Below are 21,751 nucleotides of genomic sequence, written 5' to 3'. Positions count from 1 at the left end.
TTTCAGGAGCTGCAGGGGAAGGCTTCCATCCCAGAACTAGTTGTGTAGTGCATACTTCTGAAACACAAGAAAAATGTCTTTTCCATGCCAGTCAGCAATAAACCACAGCAAGACTGATGCAGCTACAACTCCACACCCAGCAGCTCCAACATCCCCTCACTCAAGCACCTCTGGTATTGAGCAATGAATAGTTAATGCGGAAAATAATTCTTTCTTAAGTCTAGCAGCTGAACTCTTTGCACTCTGCAGCATGAGACTGGATCATGCTGTTCATTACCTTATCATCCTCAACTACATGTTACTAATGGTCTAAAAATTAGCCAGGCGTTCTGTAAAAATCCACCCACTCAGCCGGTACTTTTGACTCAGTTGAATGGCAGTTTTAGGGCTGACACATTTGAAAACCCCATTTATCTTCCCAGTGCAAAAACAAAGCACATGCTTACAGAACCATCACACACAAAAGAGATCTGTTCAACAGCTGGAACTCTTAACACCATTATAATACATGCAAATAATTTAAATACATGCCGACGTGCACTGGAGGATATTTTCCAGTCTCTGGGATGCTGAGCACTGCCAGTGTGAAGCTCAGCCCTTTGGACTTCACTGTGAGATAAAGATGGCCTGTGTTCTGGCAGAACACAAGAATTATCTCTTTTTTTTCCCCCTAAAACTCTAAACTACATGTAAGTTCACTTCAAACCACAGCCCTTCAGCTTCAATGGATTCCCTGACATGGAGCAGGGAACTCAAGCAAAACATAATACTCCATACTCTGTAAAAAATTGGGATTGTTCTTCAAGTCCAGAAACTAAAACACCACCTATGATACTGGCAATGAAATGCAGAAAGAATTTCAATGAATTGTTGTATTCTACAGAATTAAATGAAGAAAGCATCTAAGGAGCTTTAACATCATTTGTCAAGGCAGTGGTTCTCCAGATTTATTCCCAGATCCATTTGAAACTTATGGTGACAAATGCTGCAGGAAAAAAAATGACTTTGGGCCTGGTATTCATAGCAGTTGGAAAGCTCAAACATCTGGGACAAAAATGCAACAGTGCATAAAGTAATTTCAGGCAAAAGCATTGTTGCAGCAGTTACCACGTATTGAGTACACATATACAGCTTGAACATTTAGAGTTGGAAAGGCTTTTCTCACTCAGAGGCCTGCATGAAGAAGTGATTAATATGAAATAAGTCTTGGGGTCCAGCTGCTGTGTGCAAATATATCACCTGAAACATCTCCTCATACACAAGAGATTCCTCTGCTCAGGCATAAGGTGCCCGCTGATGGTGGTCAGACTTGCCCCAAGCCTTCAGCTTCCCCAGCTAGGCGGTGCTTTTCTCTTCTACTGCTCTTGGCTATGGGCAGAAAGTAGTCTACCCCTTCCTATCTTTTTGTTTGAAGTGAAGTTACTGCCTTATTAGACTCTCATTTAACAAAAATAACAGTCTAAATATGCTGAAAAACTGGTCTCTGGAATTGCCCTCAGGCCTCGGGGTAAGTCACTCAAGAGGAATGGGTCTTCAGATTGCTTCACTTGGGACATAGATACCCGTCATTAGCTGATGCTGAACAACACCCAGAACTGCTGTATGACTGATGAAGACGCGGGATATGGTAGGTGAGGGAAAGGGCAGGGCCTGTGCTGCCTGGGCAAGACATTGGTTGGTCCTTACTGATTTCCTGTAACAAAAGGGCTGCACTTCTGCTTTCCTTCTTATGGCTTCTGCCTAACAGGAAAGTTGCCTTTCTGCCTTCTTTGGACATTGAACATAGGCCAATTGCATAAACTTTAGGGGTACCTCTAGTACCTCGGTCTTTCCCCTTCCTCATTAGATGTTTGCTCATAGCCTCTTTTCCTTCCTCTTCTTCACTTCCTTGCTCTTGCACATACTAACTGAATGGGGAAAGTGTCCAGAAAGGAACTTCAGACAGGGAAGGATCCAGTGGTCCTTCTGTTATGGGTAACATTTACGGAACCTTCTGTTAATCAGAGATGATATTTCTTAGTGCAGTGTCATACATCCCCTGTTGCTGCTTGTTACTTAATCTTGACTTCCTCAAATGGCTCCCAGAACTGGGTAACAGCTTTCCTGAAGGTGACAGAAGCAAGGAAAGATAGTATTTCAATGATAAAAATGAAAAGCTTCAGTTTATCAACAGGAGCTCTGATCCACATCCACCGATACAAGCAGCTGACTTCATTCTAGTGCATGTAAAATGGACTCAGCAGAACTAGCTGAATATTGCAGAAATCCAAACCTTTCATAGTATTTATGCCTCTTTCCATCTGCCTTCCTTACTGAGCTCACTAGAAATGAATAAGCAAACAACTGAATGATGCAATTTACTGCCAAAAGTGACCATTTTTTGTTGATTTCCACATTTGGACCTTCAACTTGATGGAGAGTATCAGACAACTCTGAGATGATAACTTTATCCCGAGAAGGTCCACTGAGAACAGGCTTGGTAGTCTGTTTCTTATCACTGATGCTTTATTGGTTATTAGGGAACTGTAAACATCTGACATTCTTTGTGCTCCTGAACGGTGATTTAAACTTTCCAAAAGTGCTTTGACTTGCAGCATGTTACCAGTTCATACAAGTTCTACGTACAGATACAGATTTACCTGATCCACTAGGAATAAAAAAGGAAGTTCAGAACTTTCCTGTGTGACAAAAGCATCAAAGGTAGGACAGGAAGTTGCCAATGAATTTTGAACAGGTGTGACAGCAAACACTGGAAGGAGGATCACTCTGCAGAGCTACATCCTTAGTGGGCTTTAAGGAAGTGGGGCAAGTATATCCTTACTCTCAGGAGGAGTATGGAAAGAGAAGCATTGAAGGCATCTCTTCTTGATACTGACAGTAGTAACCTCAGCTGTGCAGAACAGCCCCTGTGTTGCCAGAACCTCTAGTTAGAAAAGGGAAGCATTAAAAATCACACAGCCTATGGTTCCTTGTGTTTATTCATCACAGACATCTTCCCAGCCTTCGGAATTTACAGTCTTATAATGGTTTTTGTTAGCAGTCTTGGGAATAGCACATTCTACAGAAGCCAAAGCCCCAGCAGAATAAAATATGTCTTGCAAATAAGAGTGAATATGAAGCACCCCTACAAGCCAGTCACATCTCAGAGCAGCTGCTTGTTTTTCCTTGGCATGTGTTTTTTTGGATATGAGACACCTTCATCTTCCTAAACCCCAGACAGAAGAACAGAACACTCTGTGCCTGTTGTGGGCCAGATCCTCCACTAACATAAATCATTCTTCTATTCAAATCAGTATAGATATTTTGTCTGATACTGACTGGGATTATGACCACTTACACCAGCCTCTCACACATCTAAGACGTGGGTTACATTAACAGATATCACCTTGCTTCACAAAATAACACAGCTCTAAACACAGGGAGCTCATGCTCTACAAGGAGGCAGGATCTGTCAGTGAGGATACTACACAAGGGTCTGTGGATTTTGTGGATTCTTAAATTGTTATTTTAGATTTAGAACAGATTTTCTTAATGTTCAAGACTCTGGGGAAACAACAGTTGGCAATGTAACTTGGAATCCCATGAAATGAAGCCTCCATGCATATATGTCTCACAGAGAATCACTTTGAAGTAGTAGAGCCTTTACTTTACAATCAGAGATCAACCTGCATATAAAAACAAGTTATGTCTATAAAAAGGTAGCTACTTTATCTCAACTTCATTATAAAGGTTTTTTGGATTAAAGGACAGAGTGCAGGTTTATAGTTGTTATATTCCTGTCAGTCAAAGAGAAAACTGTCAGATTGTTTGCGTTTTTATTACAGCTTTTGAAAACACCGAGATCTTGCTGAAACAGAAGCCAGGTTTCACTTTCAGAAACTGACACTCATGCTGCCAAGAATATGAAAAGAAAGATCTATGTTTGATGACAGATACAAAATCTAACATCTTTTAGCCCAGAAAACAGACTGGAAGAAATAGCAGGGAGTTGTCTTGTTCATCCCAACAGCTCTAGTTGCTTATGTGAATGTCTGTCTGTTAGTGAGCTGAGGTAGGTTGGTTGGTGTGCTGCAGTAATTCTGGCAGGATCATGGCAGTATTTCCAAAGCTCCAAATTACAGATTAATCATCAGTGTATAAAAACATCTGCTTAACACTTAGCAGGTAATATAGAAATCAGTCTTTATAGAGAGTTTTCCATACCATATGTATGCTGCTGAAACAAAGCGTATAAAATACTCAAGTAAACATGTCAAACCCTTTGCAGGCTCCACTAGCATTTGCTTGTAGCCTTGAACCTTAGAATCTAGTTTGTTTAGAGAGGAAATGTTGACAAGGACACTGGAATTTATTCCCCGCTCACTGTTGTGGTTTAACCCAGTTGGTGGCTGAGCACCACAAAGTGTTTGCCCACTCTTTTCCCTTCTCAGTAGGATAGGTAAGAGAATTGGAAAAGAAAAGTAGAATTTGTGGGTTGAGACGAAACTATTTACTAGGACAGAAAAAAGGAAAAGGTTCATAGTTGTGACAATACATATTGGTATGAATATATATAATGAGTGATGCACAAGCAATTACTCAGCAGCCCCTGACTGATGCCCAGTGAGCAGAAGAGAGTGAGATGAACACCCATGGCCTTCAGAACTCCTTCTGCAGGACGTCGTGTAGTATGGAATATCCCTTTGACAGGGTTAAGTCAGCTGTCCTAGTTCTGTTCCCTCCCAGCTCCTTAGGCCCTTTGCTGACAATGGCCTTGGCTCTGTACAGCACTGCTTAGCAGTAACTATCAAAACTGTTACGTTACCAACACCTTTCTCCTAGAACAAAAACACGGCAAAATAACAGACACTCCGAAGAGAACAATTCCATCCCAGCCAAAACTAAGACATTTATTTTAAAAGAGGATTTTTAACTTATACCTGATGAGCAAATTGATTGACCCTGCACTAGCAGAACATCTGCTGAGTAGTACACACATCTGGGCAGCACATTCCTTTTACCATATTGTGAATGCAGCACAGGATACAAATCTGAGCAAAATTTCACTTATACAACTGCTGGTTAACTCTGTGCCAACAGTAATTAGGTTCTGAAAAGAGTTTATAACAAGAAACCACAAAACAGTTTTATTCTGACGAAACTGATGGGAAAAACCCATTTGCGTCTGTCCATGGGATGTGAGCTCCAAGGCTTGGCTGGAGAACTGAGACACAGGCTTTCAGGCCAACAGCAAAAAAGTTCTTCACTGAACTAAAGTTTTTAATAATTATTTGTATAACAGCAGTATCTCTAGTCCTAGTCAAGGATGAGGCTCCTGGTACTAAGAGTGAAACAGCTAAATATAGGAAGGACCTTGCTCCCAAGCACGCATAGTCTAGTGCCCTAATTTAGCAAACACTGAAGCTAAATCCTTATTGTATTTATGCCAAGGGGATTGCTGTCAAAATTAGGTGAAATTTTACAGAATCAGTCTTAATCATTAGTTTTAAGTGGTGCTAATTAATAGTATTGACCCTAAAAGAGCAGTGAGTATATGCTTAACTGTGCAAGTTGAACCAATTAATTTTGGTGTGATTATGTCAGTTTGTAAACTAGAGAAACTGTTGTCAGTTTGTAGCATAAAAGCTTGCATTAACATTTACAGTGTGCTGGAATAGGTATTCTGTTCTGCCTTCTTTCTGCTAGCACATAGCATATAGAAGCCCCCATCAAAGGGGCTCATTGCATTAAGTCCTGGGCAAATACCAAGCTCCTCATCTTACAGTGGAACCAGATAAAGGAAAAGAAGAGAAAAGATTCACAAAGTTCACTTTATCTGGCTTCCTGTGGCTGCATGCCAGATCACCTGTGTCATCGTTTTCATTTCCCAGTAGAGGAAGCCACTTCAGGAAGAGACCATGACTGAGCTGAACCTGGGGAGAAACTGGGCATTGCACAAGCTCCTGCCTGCCTGTGAGATGCAGGGCTGACACAGCTTTGGCAGGGTGCCGCCTCAGAACTTGTTCTGGGGTAGCAGTGGAACTGCATTGTCACCACCCTCAAGAAATCACGTTCTTAGAATTTGTACCCTCTTGTCCTGGTAGTCTGACATTTACATTATCTTTTGTATAAGGTGCTATGTTAACCAATCAACTGCTCGTGAGGCAAAAATCCAGCCCTGCCTTCTGTCCTGCAGCTCACCTCTCTTGCTGGCAGGGCAACATCTACTAATTCCACAGATCCAGCTGATCTCCTGATTTCACAGAATGAGTCCTGACATTCTGCAAGTGAAAAATCTTAAATGAAATGTGTCATTTGACAAACCTTTGGATACACACATTGTTCTTCATGAAAAAAAAAAAAAAAAAAAAAAAGGAAGTGGGCATGGTAAAGAAAGTATTTTATTAACTATACAGGAGATGTGGGTTCAGTATTCGGTTTTCCCTGACCAAGCTCTATCACTAGCTCTGCCATCACATTCACATTATTACCCCTCCTTCTGCTTTTGTTTCTCCTCTCACTGTTTCATTCATTTATGCCGTAGTTTCTCTTGACTTGTTTTGAATAGAACATAGCAACCGGTTCCCAGACTCACTCTGGGATTTTGGGCACAACTGCAGTAGCAATAAGCAGTAATTCAAATCTGTACTGATGTTCCTTGGCATAAATACCCTCCCTGCTAATTTAAATAAGGAACAAAAAAGAGCTTTTTTTCCCTGTGTGTCTGGGGAGAGCAGCAGGTAATCCCTGGGTTCTGTACCAGTGTTTCAAGCAGAAAGTTTAGAGTTCAGAAGTACTACTGATGACCTGTACCCCTGTTGATGGGAAATGCAGCTCACTCTTGTGTTTCTATAGACCATCACAACCAACAGATCGGTCTTTCAAAATTTGTTAAAGCTGTGAATCTACTCCTGGATTAAACATTTTCTTTCCAACACTTACAACAGCCCTAAAAATCTAACCTTAGAAGTGACTTCATGAGACAGCAATTAAAGCAAGGCCAGCTGGGGGCTATTAGTCAATAGCTTGTTGCGATCCAATTTTACTAATAAGAAGTGGCACTGGTACCTTGCTCTGAAACTGCTGGAAAGTCATTATCTCTGGCTCCAAAACCTGCTGCATTCCCTTTTAAAATCAGCATAGAGTTTATAACTCAAAAGATGTATAATTGAAAAAGATCTAACAGGAAACTAAAGAGAACCTCTAACCCACTTAATCCTGAGTTTTATTCAATTGAGAAAATAGAACAGAAAAGCTTTAGGCTCTATCTTTAGCTGGTTCTAAACAGAGTGCCATTAAGTCTGGTCGCAGTAAGTGTTGCAAGAAAGCAGATGAGGATAAGAGGGTAAAAAAGAGCAAATGGCTGAACTACTGAAGGCGTAGAAGAGCTTTCTCACTACATCCTCAGTTTCCAGGAGACAGGGAATGTTCTCTGTCTGCACCTGCTGAGGGCATTCTGCCCTAGGGGAGGGAGCATCTTCAGGAAAAGCATTATGCTGTGCACTCCGACTGGCTTACTGGCAGAAGTCTGGAAACTCAGTTAGAGATACCAGCTAGTCAGCCCTCTGATAACCTTCACTGAGCAACGTGTGCTCAGGACATCACGACTGAGTTTTCATTATCTTCTTGCTAAGATGTATCAGTGTGCAGGAAGCAGCTTTGGGGATGGACAGGGAAAGATGCTGGAAATAATGTGAAAGGAGAAGAGGGCACAAATGCACTGCTGTGATATTTCTGAGTAAATAAAGAGCAGCAGTGGAAGCTCTTCTATCTGGGACATTAACTGAGCTTCAGCAAACTACTTCAGCACTAGAAAATATACATGGAATGGAAACAAGGCATTCAAAGCAACCACATGTTTAACTAGGCACAAAGCCGAAGATATTTAAGAAGTGGAGTTGGTTCCAGAGTAGCTAATTCACAGCTCCTTATCTTCCTTTGGCTGGGGATAGATGCTTAAAGACCAGTTGATGTATGTCTGCTGCTTCCTCCCTTCTCCCTTCAGTTGTATATCTAGCAGGAAGCAAAAATTAGGTCTACTGCAAATGACTCCCATTCCCAAGGGGCTGTGGAGAAACATCTCACAGCTTATTGGGTATCTATGTGACATGCTGGCATTCAGAAGTGGATGAATATTTGCCCTTGCTCTAAGATCAGCTATATGCTGAAACATTTGCTGGAATACAAATCCCAGCTACAAGTTATTATTAGCATTATTATTTTCATTACATTTCTGTGTTAGTAAACAGACACACTGTCATAAAAACACTTTGCAGACAAATCTTTATTTGCTTTGAGGAACACAACAGACTACGGATATTTCTGCCTGTAAAATGTTTTGTTGGAACAAGTCTGCTATAGATTTTGGGGGAGATAATGAAAACAATGGGCTTGATATCCTCAAGCTATAACACATTTTCCTATTCTCTGATAGTTAAATTGATTTTTTCCACAGTTCAGTTAGCAGAGCTGATACAATGTGTTCAGGAGATACAAGAAAATCATGCTAGACAGTTCTGCCACAAAGTAAGTTCTGGTTTGCACTGATATTTAAAACAAAGTTGGTCCTGTTTATTACACCTTGTAATTCTTACATTCACAGTGAGTTCTGTATTTGCAAAATGACAGGAATTGCTCTTTGCACGACTTCTCTTTACTTCTTTGATAACCTGAATTTACAGATGTGGAGAAAACAAGAGCAGTGTGGAAGGATCAGAATCAGAGAATAAGGAACTATAGACTTCCACATTCTGACTTGACTCTTCTGCTCCTAAGTAGGTTTCAAAATATGTCAGGGTTATGACAGGTGTAGGCCAAGCTGGTTATCAATCTGGGTCAACCTTGTGACTACTGTCTATCTCAGCAGATACTGCAGGTCTGAGCTACACAGTCATCAAAAACTGCCCTCTGAGCTTTTCAGTGTTTAACACCGGTGACTAATATAACTTCAGTGATAATTTTAAACTTAGTCCCAATTGTAAGTTGAGACCAAAAATGCTACCATCATCCCCTTCTTTCAGTTCCTCTGTCTGAGGAGATCCTCTGTCCATTCACCATGACAGCAGTTCTGTTTTCTAAACACAAGCACTGCTTTAGGCCTCTCTCCTCAGTCATTTTGTCACATCACAGCTGATTGTTTTATTTTATTTATTTATTATTTTTTTTTCTGAAGCTCTTGTCCAAATGTGGGGGCAGACACTGCTCGAAGTTGCACAGCTTGGTTTTCCCAGGAGTGAGGACCCATGCCAGGACATCTCCTTTCTGCTTCCTGTCTATGCAGTCTAGCACTACGCCAGTTCTGCATGATACTTTCTCTACATGTTTAACTTAATGTTTTGGAACAGGTGGAGAAGAGGTTGACTCAGTTCATCCCTCATAGTTTACGCTGAACTGTCAGTGCAGACGATATGAACTCACTCAGTACACTGACCTCTAGTTCTATAGTTTGGTGGCTTCCAGTGAATTTCCAATAACCCCTCAGAAAACACCTCTGTACTCTTCGTGGCTCTGAGCTCCTCACTTCTTTTTCTACTACCTCTGTTATTTTATACTCTCTTCATAGAGGGGATTTATTCTGCTATATTTGTCTAGTAACAAAATGAGTGCGTTTCTAGGATTAATTTACTATAAGTACTTACAATGACCCGGAACACAATCTTCAGCATTTTAAGTAGCGAAGTGGCAGTTACCTTTGAGCTACAAGTTATAGAACTGTCAGACTCTGCTACAAAAGCTGTATCCATGAATGACTGGAAAATCTGGGTTGCCAACTAATTGCTAGCATCAGTTACAGTAATGGCAATGACATGTTGGAATACCTAACCCAGTTGGTAATTTACTATTTTAGAGCAGATGTATAAATTCAGCACATTCTCATCAAAACCAGAATATGCATCTAGCAAACTGGAACTTGATGTCAGCAGTAAACATTTGTACAATGAATAAAAACATGCAACATGAGAGAGTTCTGTGCCATCCCTTTGGTAACCCAGCACCAGGCCAGGGGTAAGAAATTGTTTCACATTAGATCAGCTTTCTTGACTAAAGAGACAAATTCACCAGGAAGAAAAAAAAAAAAAGCCCACTTGTGCAAGTCAGAGACAAAGAGTGACCTTGCCATATGTGATATCCCTTAGGCAGAATCTTTTGTGCTGGTTAAAGAACTAAGCTGCTCACAGGCAATGTCTTTGACAGCCTTACAAGCTTCAGAATTCAGGGAGTGGTAAATGTGAGAGTGTGAAATCTGTTCAGCCCTGTGTTCACTTCATGGCTGTGCCTTTTAGAGCCAGGAACACACAGGAACATTTTTGCTTGATTATAGCACACCAAAGGACAGAAGCAACTGAAGCAAAGAACAGAAACAAACAGCAGTCATAGAAGCTGCTGGCATGAAACAGTTAAAAATACGTGACTTGTGTATTTTCAAGAACTGAAGGACTATCTGTGAAAAGCTCTACTGACTTCCAGGGAACCAGGCTGTAAACAACACAGAGAACTGAAGATGAGGACAGTGTAATATATCTGATGGGTACAAATATTCCACATGGCCAGCATCAGTCGAGGTGCTTGTCAAAAAGGCATCTGCAGCTGTTCCCTTTTCGGGCTGTTTACTCTACAGGAGGATTTACCATCTGTGCAGAAAAACAATACACACACCAGAAATCAGTGTCTGTCAGATGGAGACTAGTCTCGTGGCTATGGCACAGGACAAGCAGTCAGGAGATTTGGATTCTATTTATTGCTCTCCTGGTGACTCCCAGAGCAAATAAGGGGAAATCACTTTGCTGCCTTGTGTCATGTTTTCCTCCAACATAATACTTTACCAAATTAGTGGTAAGAACACCAATTGTTTGTATTTATAAAGTGTTTTTTTGTTCTTTGGATTGTAATGCTAAAGCAGAACTGAACAAGATGTATTTCCACAGCATTTCTAAAGCTTCAGGAATAGCAGCTCGACCTTTCTACTGTAGCAAAATAAAAGGCCATAGAATCACCAAATGCAGCCCCCGGCTCCACACAGGACGACCCAAAATCCAGACCCCGTGTCTGAGAGCAGTGTCCAAACTCTCCTTGAACTCTGGCAGCTCGAGGCTGTGAGCAGTGCCCTGGGGAGGCAGTTCGATGCCTGAACACCTTCCAATTGCCTGAACACGAGTATATCACATAAAACTCAAAACCAGTCCAAGAGTCACTGTGCTCATCTCTCCTCCAAACTTAGTATAATAAATAAATGATCTCTTAGAAATCATGGCAATGACAACATCAGAAATATTTGACAAAAGACAAATATTAAATTTGTTCAGAAGTAAGCCAATGCAAAAGACCACAAATATGGGGAATTTGCATATTCTGCTCTGATTTTTTTAATCTTCTTATTGAGATTGTGAATTAATGATATTGAAAGGTCAAAGTACCCTTTGTTCAGAATGTACAGTTCACAGCACCATGTTTGCAAGTTCAGTAACTTCACAAACTGTGCCAGCAGAGATACATAACATTGAGCTCCAGTTTGTTCAAACATTTCATGAGCTTCTTGGATTGCCCTTACTCTGGGATTAGCCCCGGGTCTGTATCAAAGCAGATCACATAGGGGTTTTAACTGAGAACACTTTTAAAAAGCCTAACAACATAAAATAGTTATGATTCAGGTTCTAAATAAAAATATGTAATAATGATCCATGATTTATAGAGCAAGACTAAATAAGTAGGATAAGTACTGTTGTTAGTTCCGCTGCTGTATTTTGGTGGGATATGAGTTATACTCCTCTGTGGCACTTAAAAAAGCTTTGTTCCATTAAAATTAATGTGGCTGCCCAAGTACTGTAATATTGCAATTAATATTTCCTGTAACTTCTGTTGCCCACTGAGTAACTGCATGATAAGTCTTACTCCTTTACTATCACAGGGAGGATGATAGTTTACATAAGGAAAACAATCCAGCCATTTTTGTGTTTCCTTTTAATTCTTCTGTTGTTATTGAGCCCTAAACAATCTTTTTTTGTTTTGTTTTTACTGCTCTGTACTGAGTCACTAGCTTATTTAACTTAATTTTATTGTAATTGTTATCTTTTCATTCTTGTTTTTTTCCAGTCAGTTACTCATAAGACCACAAGATATAAACAGGACACTCTTGCTTGGACAACTTCTGAGGGTAATTTTTTTCACCACTGCCCAAATTCAGAGCAAGTTACCAAACGGTCCTTGCTTCCAAAGAACTTTCACTTCAGTCCATATATATTTAACCATGTCACATTTCTGTTGATCTCTACATCTTCCAGCTAAAAGAGATCTGCCTGTTTGGTTTGGATTTTTTCTGGAAGCTTTCTTGGCCTTTCCTTCCATGTCTGGTCTAAATCTTTCCATGGAAGTCTTAGTGACAGAAAATAAAGTTAACTTTTACATAATTTCTTCTGCAGCAAATAATTTGTTTAGACTTTTGCTTGCTATACTTTAACTTGGTTTCCTACAGAAAAGGGATTTATGTGGCCGTGCTGTGCTTGTGCATGTTACACACGTGTTTTTATCCATCAGTCTTTCATAATTTTCTACTATAACTTTCCACTAAACCTGATACAAAGACAGAGGTCTAAATTTTGTTAAGACTGTATGTATCACTGTAGTAGTCAGAGATTTTATTAATGAAGAGAAAAGCTTCTGCAGAAGTGACCTTATATTCAATACTACCAAAAACAGATGAGAGAGAAGACCTATAGGAAAATTTTCCAGTGGAGGTTGCACCCATGAGAACACACACTACAAGACAAAAGGGCATAGAAAAGCAAAATTCATTAGTTTTGCTTCTTTTTGTACTTTGCTTCCTATGAGACTATGTTTATATGAGACTAATTGTTTATAAATGTGCAATACATTTGATTAGAACCAGTTCAAATTTTGGGCCAAATACATTCTTTAATACTTTTGTTTAAGTTAAGTTGCAACTTTAAAACTCTTATATGTATCCATAGAATTAGCAGGCTTAGAAAAACTAACAAAGATGAAATATCTTTTGCATGGCTCTTTGCAGTTTTTATATTAAGTTCATGGAATATTTTGTGGTAGTGTGCACCACAGAATCTCAACAGTATCTGCAAATAACGTCCATTGGACAATAAATTAATGATATAGATGCCACCAAACTGCTGTAGGTACTAGCCATTGTCCAATAAACAGTTTGGGTATGCCAGTCTTTGAAAAGCATTTTTAATGGGGAACTTTGGAGAAGTCATGAGAAGTGGTGATGAATTCTAGGCACAGGCTCTGACAAATTCCAGGTGCTGTGGAAGAGCCTTGGAGATTAATAATATAGAGATTTTCTCTGATTCAGTGTTGAGCTAACCACCTCCTCACAGCAGGAGGTACCAGGATGCTTGGAATGCCACCCATAGGAGAAGAGGTCAAGCTGAACTTCTGACCGGTGTGATCACTGAAAAATCTGTGGCTGCTTTTGCAAGAGTTAACACCAGTCAACTGAAGTCAGATTCCAGCTTGGGTAATTCCATTCTGCCTCTCTAAAATTCCCCTTTTATTTCAAACAGATGCAATATTTTTTCACTTCCTTCATTAACAACTGCCAAGCAGTTTTGTACATTTTGTTGAGTACTTGCTATGTTTTACCCCAAACGTAGCTACAATACCCAGTGAATGTCCCTCGCAGTGCTTTGGTGCACTCAGTACTATCTGTGGGAAAAGTTCATATGCAGAACTGCTAAACACAGATTTTGTCCCATGAAGAAATCTACAGAATATGAAGCAGAAGACCTAACCCTTAGTTTTAGCTCTACTACTTATCATCAATAGCAATGTGGTTGTATTCATTCATGATTTATAAGGGTCAAAAAGCACCTTAATTTTACTTTGGAATAAGTTCTTTGGACCCTTAATTTCTGCGCCTCAGTACTCACTAGTAACAATAAAGCAGCAAAGCTCATCCAGAGAAGTATTAATATTTACAGCAATGGATGCTTGGTGGTCATTTTCAGAGGGAAATGTACTTGCATTTCCCATTTCTTTTAGGAAATACAAATTGACAGATGAATAGGTTGATCAATTTACACCATATTCAGTGCTAAATAACTCATAGTGCTTGGAGGCAGTAAAAGGAAACACAAAAGTACAGCTAGCAACTCTAATTAAAAGCATGCTCAACAAGGCACAACTGGAGCTTGGTCTTAATGAGCAGGCAATAGAGATAATGTAAAAGCAATTACTTTAGCAGAGGCAATTTACTGAAAAATTGTTTTCACTGAGCACCAACTTACTGAATTCATAGGCTTGCTGCCAAGTAACAGAGTAAATTAGTGCCACTTCCTATTGAGAGAATGAGCAGTGGCCACCTGCCTGTTGAGCAGATACCTGCCACCGCAGCTTTTCACACGTAGCCCGTGATTCCTCTGTGCCAATAAGAATACCACTTCCAATCTATACTCAGCAATCAAATTCACTGATATAGCATCTCTTGTCAAGAATGACACCACAGTAGATTATCAACTTAATAAAGTAATCTATCATTTATCTTTCTCGGTTAAACCATAATGTGCAACCAGATGTTGCAGTAGTTTGAGATATTGGTGTAAATCTGAACTGCTCCATTAACTTCTAAACTTTCTTCAACATAACTGAGGTAAGAATCTGACTCTTCGATCATAACACGCTTCTTCTAGGACTGAAGACAGTTGACAGAACAGTTTACTGAGAAACTGGAGATGTAACTGAGAAATGCAAATGAAAGGAGTATTCAAGTTTCCTTCTTAAGGACAGCTATGAACCAGCAGTGATGCATATATCAAAAGAGAACCCTCTGGGTTTTTCTGCCCTCCATAGGATTTTTAAATTCAAGTAACACTCACTAAATTTTTATGTTAAAAAAATAAATAATAAATTTAAAAAAAATCCAACACAACAGTAAATGTGTAGCCTCTTGGTTGCAATTCAAGTTCTAATAAAACTGTTTATTGAACTCCTTGACCCCTTCCTGGAATCTGCCTGAGCTTCCCAGAACTTTGTGTCATGTGGTTCTTGGTCATTAATAACTAAGTATGACACAGCAGTTTAGACACACAGCCCTCCCTGCTCAAGCAGGCGCCAGGACACAGCACAGAGAACACAAACAGCTCAGCCCAGGCTTCAGGATCCAGTCCCAGAGCAGCACTGCTGTGATGCAGCAGCAAGCAAAAAGGGCAAACACAGGAAGTGATTCATCTGAGTACAGTACAATGTGTGGGACACGATCAAAAAGATCCCAACTGTTGGTCAGCACAAGTACAGTACTGGGCAAATGGCTTCAGGCTCCAGCTTGGATATTAGCTGATCTCCCACTCTGTTTACATGGAAAGAGTCCTCCAGCAGCCAGCTGTGCATTAAAAGCAGCTGGCTGGTGCTAAGGAGGGTCAGTGAATCTAGAGACCTCTGAATACGTCTGGTCCATTCTATCCACCCACTCATTTACATTTATGTAGCCCTTCTGGCTTCTGCTTGCAAGTCTTTGGCTTTCAAAGTAGAGATCTCTCTAGCAGTTCTCCAGCTTTTGGCTTGCTTTAGTGTTTGCTGAATTTGCACTTGCCAGTGCCCAACCTTTAGCAGCACCCCCTGGCTCTCCCCAGCCCCATAGCTACTTAATCATCTCTTCTTGTGACAACTGGACTGCGCCTAAGAAATTCTGAGTGTCAGTTTCCAAAGAGCAGAGCTGTTGCATTTGCTGCAGCAAGGTATATCCAGGCATATTCTGTTTCACCAATTATAAGGTTAAAAGAAAAACAGGAAGGAATACTGCCGTATAGAGGAGTAAAGCACATTCTAATGGAAGATGCTGCACTTTTGAGTTATGCTGTAATGAATAGGACTCACTGCGAATAGATTCAAAAGCCATATTTTTGCCAAATTTGGATTTAGTTACACACATCTCTCCTGAAAAAATATTTTGGGAAAAAAAAAAAAAAAAGTCTTATGGACCTATGGGCAAAACAAGTTTATTTTCTGCCCATAGGGATGCCCCATTGACACTCACTGTAATTTCACTGGACTGGCCCAGCTGTAGGAACAGCTGTAGAAGGAGAGAAAATTGAAGTTTCAAAGTAGGTGGACAGTGATATATTAAATTATGACCATTTTTTCCTTCCTATTTCTGGCCTAAGCTTCCTCTGCTTATTTCTTCCTGTTTCTTTCCACTGTACCTACAATGCACATTTGCAAACACCATTCCTCTGCAGACTCAGATCAGTTAAAATTCATTTGTTAAGGAAAGAGGAATAGCCCAGAGCCCCTGGAATTAAGTCTCCAGCACCTAAGTCCATTGCCACCTTCTAATACAAGTATCAGGCAAGCTTTGACCCACCCTCCTAAATACAGACACAATTCAGGGACAACATCTGAAACAAAAACAACCTATGGAAATAAAAGGATTTGCCTACACAACCAGTTCTCTCTCTGGTGAGAGAATGAGAGAATAAACTGTTTATGACAGGTCTTATTTGTACTTATTTGTACTGCTTTAGGCAAGGCTGGGAGGTGCTCAAGTACAGTGATGGGACTGATATTGATGCTACTCTAGAAAGAATCCATTCTCTTCAGAGAATGAGAGAGAAATGAAGGGCTCCAGACCATGAGACTTTCAGTCTAAGTGAACTCAGAACAAGCTGAGTACTTTCTGTCTTATCTACTCTAGACTGTTAACTGGGGTTAGCTAACACATTCCTCACCCTGGTCTAGACAAAGCCTAGAAGCAAGGAAAGCAAGGGAATGACACATGGTGTAGAGACTGTATCAGAGAGAAAAAAATGAGGAGAGACACTGTGAGAAAAGCAGCACAGGCAAGAAGAAAGACAATGAAATGGAAAAAAACCAAAACACTACAGTGAGCCGGAGCAGCTGAGCTTTGGAGGGTGCTCTTCTTCCTAATCCATAACACATGCTTCCTCTTAACTCCGGTTATGTGTTTGTTTATTTGTTTTGTGTTTTTGTAAAATGAATCACCCTTATTAAAAAAAAAAAGTACGGATTTAAATGACAGAGGGCAGAAATCTCATTGTACGTCAGCTGCTTTGGCAAACCCCATAGGTAGTTCAAGAGGAAAAGCTACTTGGGAACGTTTGGATGAAGTTACTCTGTTTTTTTTTAAAGGAAAATGACACTGTGTTGATCCTGAAGCTGCTCATGAGAAAAAGCATTGGAGCGATCCTGCTTTGTACAATATGTGTTCACTTTCAGCTCCCACTTCCCACAGAAGAGCTCTGACCAAAATCATCTCTTCATTTAGATCCAGTAACTTGCTAAATTTTTAATCAAAATAGAAGAGCGCAACAGCAGAGCCCTAAAGCAACTGGTCTAATGGTTAAAATCTTCACATTAGGGTTAGGGCATGAGTTCTACTTTTGAGTGATGACTTTTATGAAAAGTGATGGACTGGAATAGCAATACTCAGTCTCTTAGTGATAGTGATTCTGATGGTGGATGCATTTGAAGACAGTTTTGGCTTTTGGGCCCAGGCAGCCAGACATGTGCAAGTAACTGAAACACAAGTGTTTCACTGCTACATTTCTGGGTGGATGTTCTGTCACAGTGTGGAATATATTGTGGGTATGGGCTCACCATGGCATTACTGTTATGCAGATAGAAGGGGTATGTACATTTTGAACACATGACAGAGACATCTCCCACCATCTGACTGAGAAGAGGCAGAAGAGAACAAGATCAAGACCACCATCACCAGGATCCTGGTCCCCTGGAGAGAGGTGGGGGGCAGCAGGCTGCGGGGCACCGGAAGAGGAAGGGAAGTTCCCTTTGCAGTTAAATCTTCTACGTGACCGAAGCCTTGAGCCTGTTTTGCTTCAAACAACATTCCATTCGAAGTGTGACTTAAGTTTTAGGGCCCCATCCAAAGCCCACTAAAGACTTTTTCCACTGAGTCTAACAGCCTTTGGATAAATGCCTTTACCCTGAAAGCCTGATCCACACGAGAAAGGCTATGCACAAAAAGAGCAAACACAGAAATCCTTTCTGAGATTTTACCCAATCCCTTTGTAGGTATGTATAGAAAACTATGCCAGCTAACCCAACTTAGTCCAGTTGTGCGCTATCAACTTCACATTCCATTTGATGATCACAGAACTTTGTAAGGATAAACTCTTTGGTCCTACACTCCCACATAATTGTTCTTGCTTGCAGTATTGATAAATTGATTTTCTCCCTACTTGGCTTTATTATACCTGAGACTGTTATCAGAATGTAATTCACAAATCATTTAGTACAGACTTCAGCGTACACAGTATAGTTACAGCCTATGGTTCACTTCTACTTAAAAGCAATCTTTATTACAGAAAGCTAAGCTGTTCAAACTGTCGTTTAGGTAAAATAAGTAGGACTAATGCTTCCACATGCTGTTTTGGGGGACCATGGTATTTTTTAGTAATATCTACATTATCTTTTTTGGCCATTTTGGAAGACATACCTTGCTGTGTTTGAATAAAACCTCTTTAAGCCCCATCCATAGGAGAACCATAAGAGAAAAGAAAGTTCAAACAATGAAACATTTGTGCTTTGCAGCTCTCTCCACATTCAGTTCTGATGTAAATCTACTTTGTTGATTTCTGCCATTGCTTTATCTTGTAAAGCTGTGCTGCTCCATTTTAAGCACAACCAAAACCTCAGATTGCCTCACAGAACTGAGTGCTCAAGGATCCATTAATGTCATTTCCCAGGATAATCCTTGACTTTTGTTTGGGTCTGTTAATTCTCACTTAATATTCACAACTTTTTAATTTGCTATTATTATTTTGAATTATATTTGAAAATTTTAAGAGCCTCCTAAGAAGCAGAAATGGAATAATTAAAGAAAAAATGCAGAGAATAATTCAAATCCAGTGTGACATTACAGATGTGACAGACATTGATTTGTGCCCTTAAGGAAGGAAACAGGACGCTGTGGTGGGCCAAAGCTCTCAGCCATCATTTGACTGCAAAATATTCCCTTAGGATTAACTTTGTAATATACAGTCACACAAAAACCATCAGCAGCTTCTGCTCACAAGCTCTGTGACGTAGTCTGTACTGCTGCTGTGCTTGCATCAGGATGATCTTTTACATTATTTTTGATGCCACTGTAATACAATGGACAATGATTTACTTGATTTAAGAACAGCCACTGAGCTGCCAAATGATTTTGAGCAAGTTACTTGTGTGTGCTGTTTTTTTTTCTTTGATATACTTCCAGATCTTTAGATCTTCTTCTAATCATAAATAAAAGTATTAATAGTGATGACAGGAAAAAGTGCAACATGAGCACTATACATGGAGACTGAATAAGGTAATACAATACAATTTTTAAACAGCATCTGCAATCAGATTTGATAAAAAACAGACTAATTTTGTATGTATTGATCCTTTTGCAACCTATTCTGAATGACAAGCTTGACTGATTGGTTTGCTACATAAGTTCTTTCATGCTCTTTTCAAGTAGTAACTGCAAGACCAAGCTGCAGCTTTAAATTGGACAGTCATAAGAAAGAGTTTAACACGACACTCCTACCACTGACTCTGGTGAGTACTGAGTTCAAACAAATATGGCAGCACTGCATCCTAATTAGTACACGATTTCTCATACTGTACTAAAGACTTTACTGCTTTTCGTTATTAGACTTAAGGTGCTGCACAGGCAGCTCCTGGGATGCCCAATCTAATAGTGTTCCATGCACAGTGACAGCTAGACATGTGTCATGGTGTCTGTAAGATACTCTGATTATACTGTTGATTTAAATTCAATCTAGCTTTCAGAACGCAGCCTTGAGACTGAAAAGCTGCTTATCACAAAGCGAGGATCAGTAGTAACAGAAATGGGAAGATTAGGAAGAGGAGACTGGAAAGCATAAAGGCGCTGTCAAAGACTCCCAGTGCTTGAGTGACTGTAGCCTGAGCAATCTAGGATGGGTGATTTGATACAATAAGGATAAACAGGACAAGATCAAGGACAGAAAAAAAACAACAACAACAACAACAAACCCCAACACCATGGGCTCAGATAATACTGCTACAGAAATCCCATGTGCTGGTTGTTGTTAACAGTGTCTGTGTGACACATTCACACCATTGCAGGGTAGGTGGGGCTGGTTGCTGATCTCAGCCTGATTGACGTTAATGACATTCTTCCAATGGCTGTGGCTTTCCTCATACCACACCCAGGAGGGGTCAGAGGCAAATTCCTCCTGAGTACTAATGTGAAAACACCATATTTTTAGTCAAGTTTTTAAATGATGCCAGGTGTTTACTCTGGTTGTATTAACTAGTCTAGTACAGTTGAAGCTCAGCTTGCACTTCCCAGCAATGTACCTACAACTCAGCTTGAGATTGCAGCCGCTGTTTTTAATCCAGTTCCAGACACTCAAAAGATCATATGCATCTCCATGATAGTGCCTCTTAAGCAGTGAATCCAGCAACATCTGTAAGCATGGATACAATCCCAACACAGTATAGCCAACTGTGGTGTTTATTTGTGTTGCCTAGAAGCCCCATTAACAGATCAGGACTGTGTGTGACAGACATAAAATAGTTCCACTTTCCATGGAAGGGTTATTTACTTCTGTTGCTTTTGTTCTGTCTGCTATGAAGAGCTTTACCTCTGTCTATGAAGAGAAGCACCAGAAGTTGAAACTGTTGCTGGACCACTGTCCTCAAGACAGCAAGACTACAAAACCTGAAACAGTCCCTGAGCAAAGATATCAAAGCATTTTGCAAAGGTGAAACCTTGTAGCACGCCACACTGTGAGCTTCTGGGACCAGATCCCAACGCCACTAAAAAGCAAAATCTAACAGCAAAAAGGAATCATTGCCTTTCAAGAGAGAAGTCTTTCTTAAGAACGCCATACAAATGCATTGCTTACTTCCACACTGTCAGATGCTGTATATCTGAAAGTCACAGCACTGTGCTGAATACCAGAAAAGCCAATGGAAACTGTTAAAGATCAGATTTCCTGAAAATCAGAATCTTTTCCTGTTAAGCCAGGAATTTTAGAAATTCCAACTGATAAATAACTAATTCCTGCTATATCCAACTTCAGTAATGCCAATGACTTTAATTCAATGTGCTGAAGACTTTAAGAGGCAGTTTCATAACAGCTTGATAGGAAGTCTGTGAAACCTGTACGCCACAGTATTCATGCCAGCCTCATTACTATCCCCCTGGCAAGGCTGGTGTTTGCATGTTCTGTCCTGTTCTCTTTTCCAGCCTCACAATCTCTCATCAGTAATAGCCCTGTGGAAGCAGAAAGCAGACTAACCCGGACTGTTCCAGTGTCTCCAAATGTGCGGCAGAACACAGGGCTGCAAAGGTGGAGGAGGAAAGACGCCTTTCTCTTACCTACCTCATGTACACAGAGGTGATGGCTCAGTCCATACCTGGTCATGAAGCAGACAGCCAGGTGAGCGTGCACAATGCTTGCACTGCTCTTTCTTACCCTAGAAAAGAAAAATGGTGGATGCTTTTAACCAGAGATGCAATAAGTGCCAAGTTCCATTTCTCCTAGACCTCAAGTGTGAACTCATTTCACGCTGGCAGGTACACCATGACATAAATACACAGCCCGGAGCCCTTCAGGTATAGGAATTCCTTCAGGGTCTGAAAACTGAGCTAAGGATAAGTGCAGATCCATCTACAGCAAGACAAATATTTGTTGGTGCATGTGTAAACACAGAGAGGACAAATCTTTAAATGAATTAGCATGCATTCTGAAAAGGGAAGATTAAACACTGAAATGCTTTCATATGCTTTAAAAAATATTCTAGACTA

At 40.3% G+C, this 21,751-nt stretch overlaps 1 long non-coding RNA gene across 1 annotated transcript in view; it reads right to left on the bottom strand.

The window, feature by feature from the left end:
• The window catches only part of LOC116654274 (uncharacterized), a 77,652-nt gene extending 56,235 nt beyond the window's left edge, over window positions 1-21,417 (bottom strand). The window contains exon 1 of the long non-coding RNA XR_004309385.2: window positions 21,327-21,417. This is a non-coding gene — a long non-coding RNA (uncharacterized LOC116654274). The remainder of the gene's footprint in view (window positions 1-21,326) is intronic.
• Between the last annotated feature and the right edge of the window lie 334 nt (window positions 21,418-21,751).

Source organism: Coturnix japonica, chromosome 19 (genome assembly GCF_054131305.1).
Source record: "Coturnix japonica strain WE chromosome 19, WE-NBRP24, whole genome shotgun sequence".
Lineage (NCBI taxonomy): Eukaryota > Metazoa > Chordata > Aves > Galliformes > Phasianidae > Coturnix > Coturnix japonica.
This window is presented reverse-complemented; position numbering and strand designations above follow the sequence as displayed.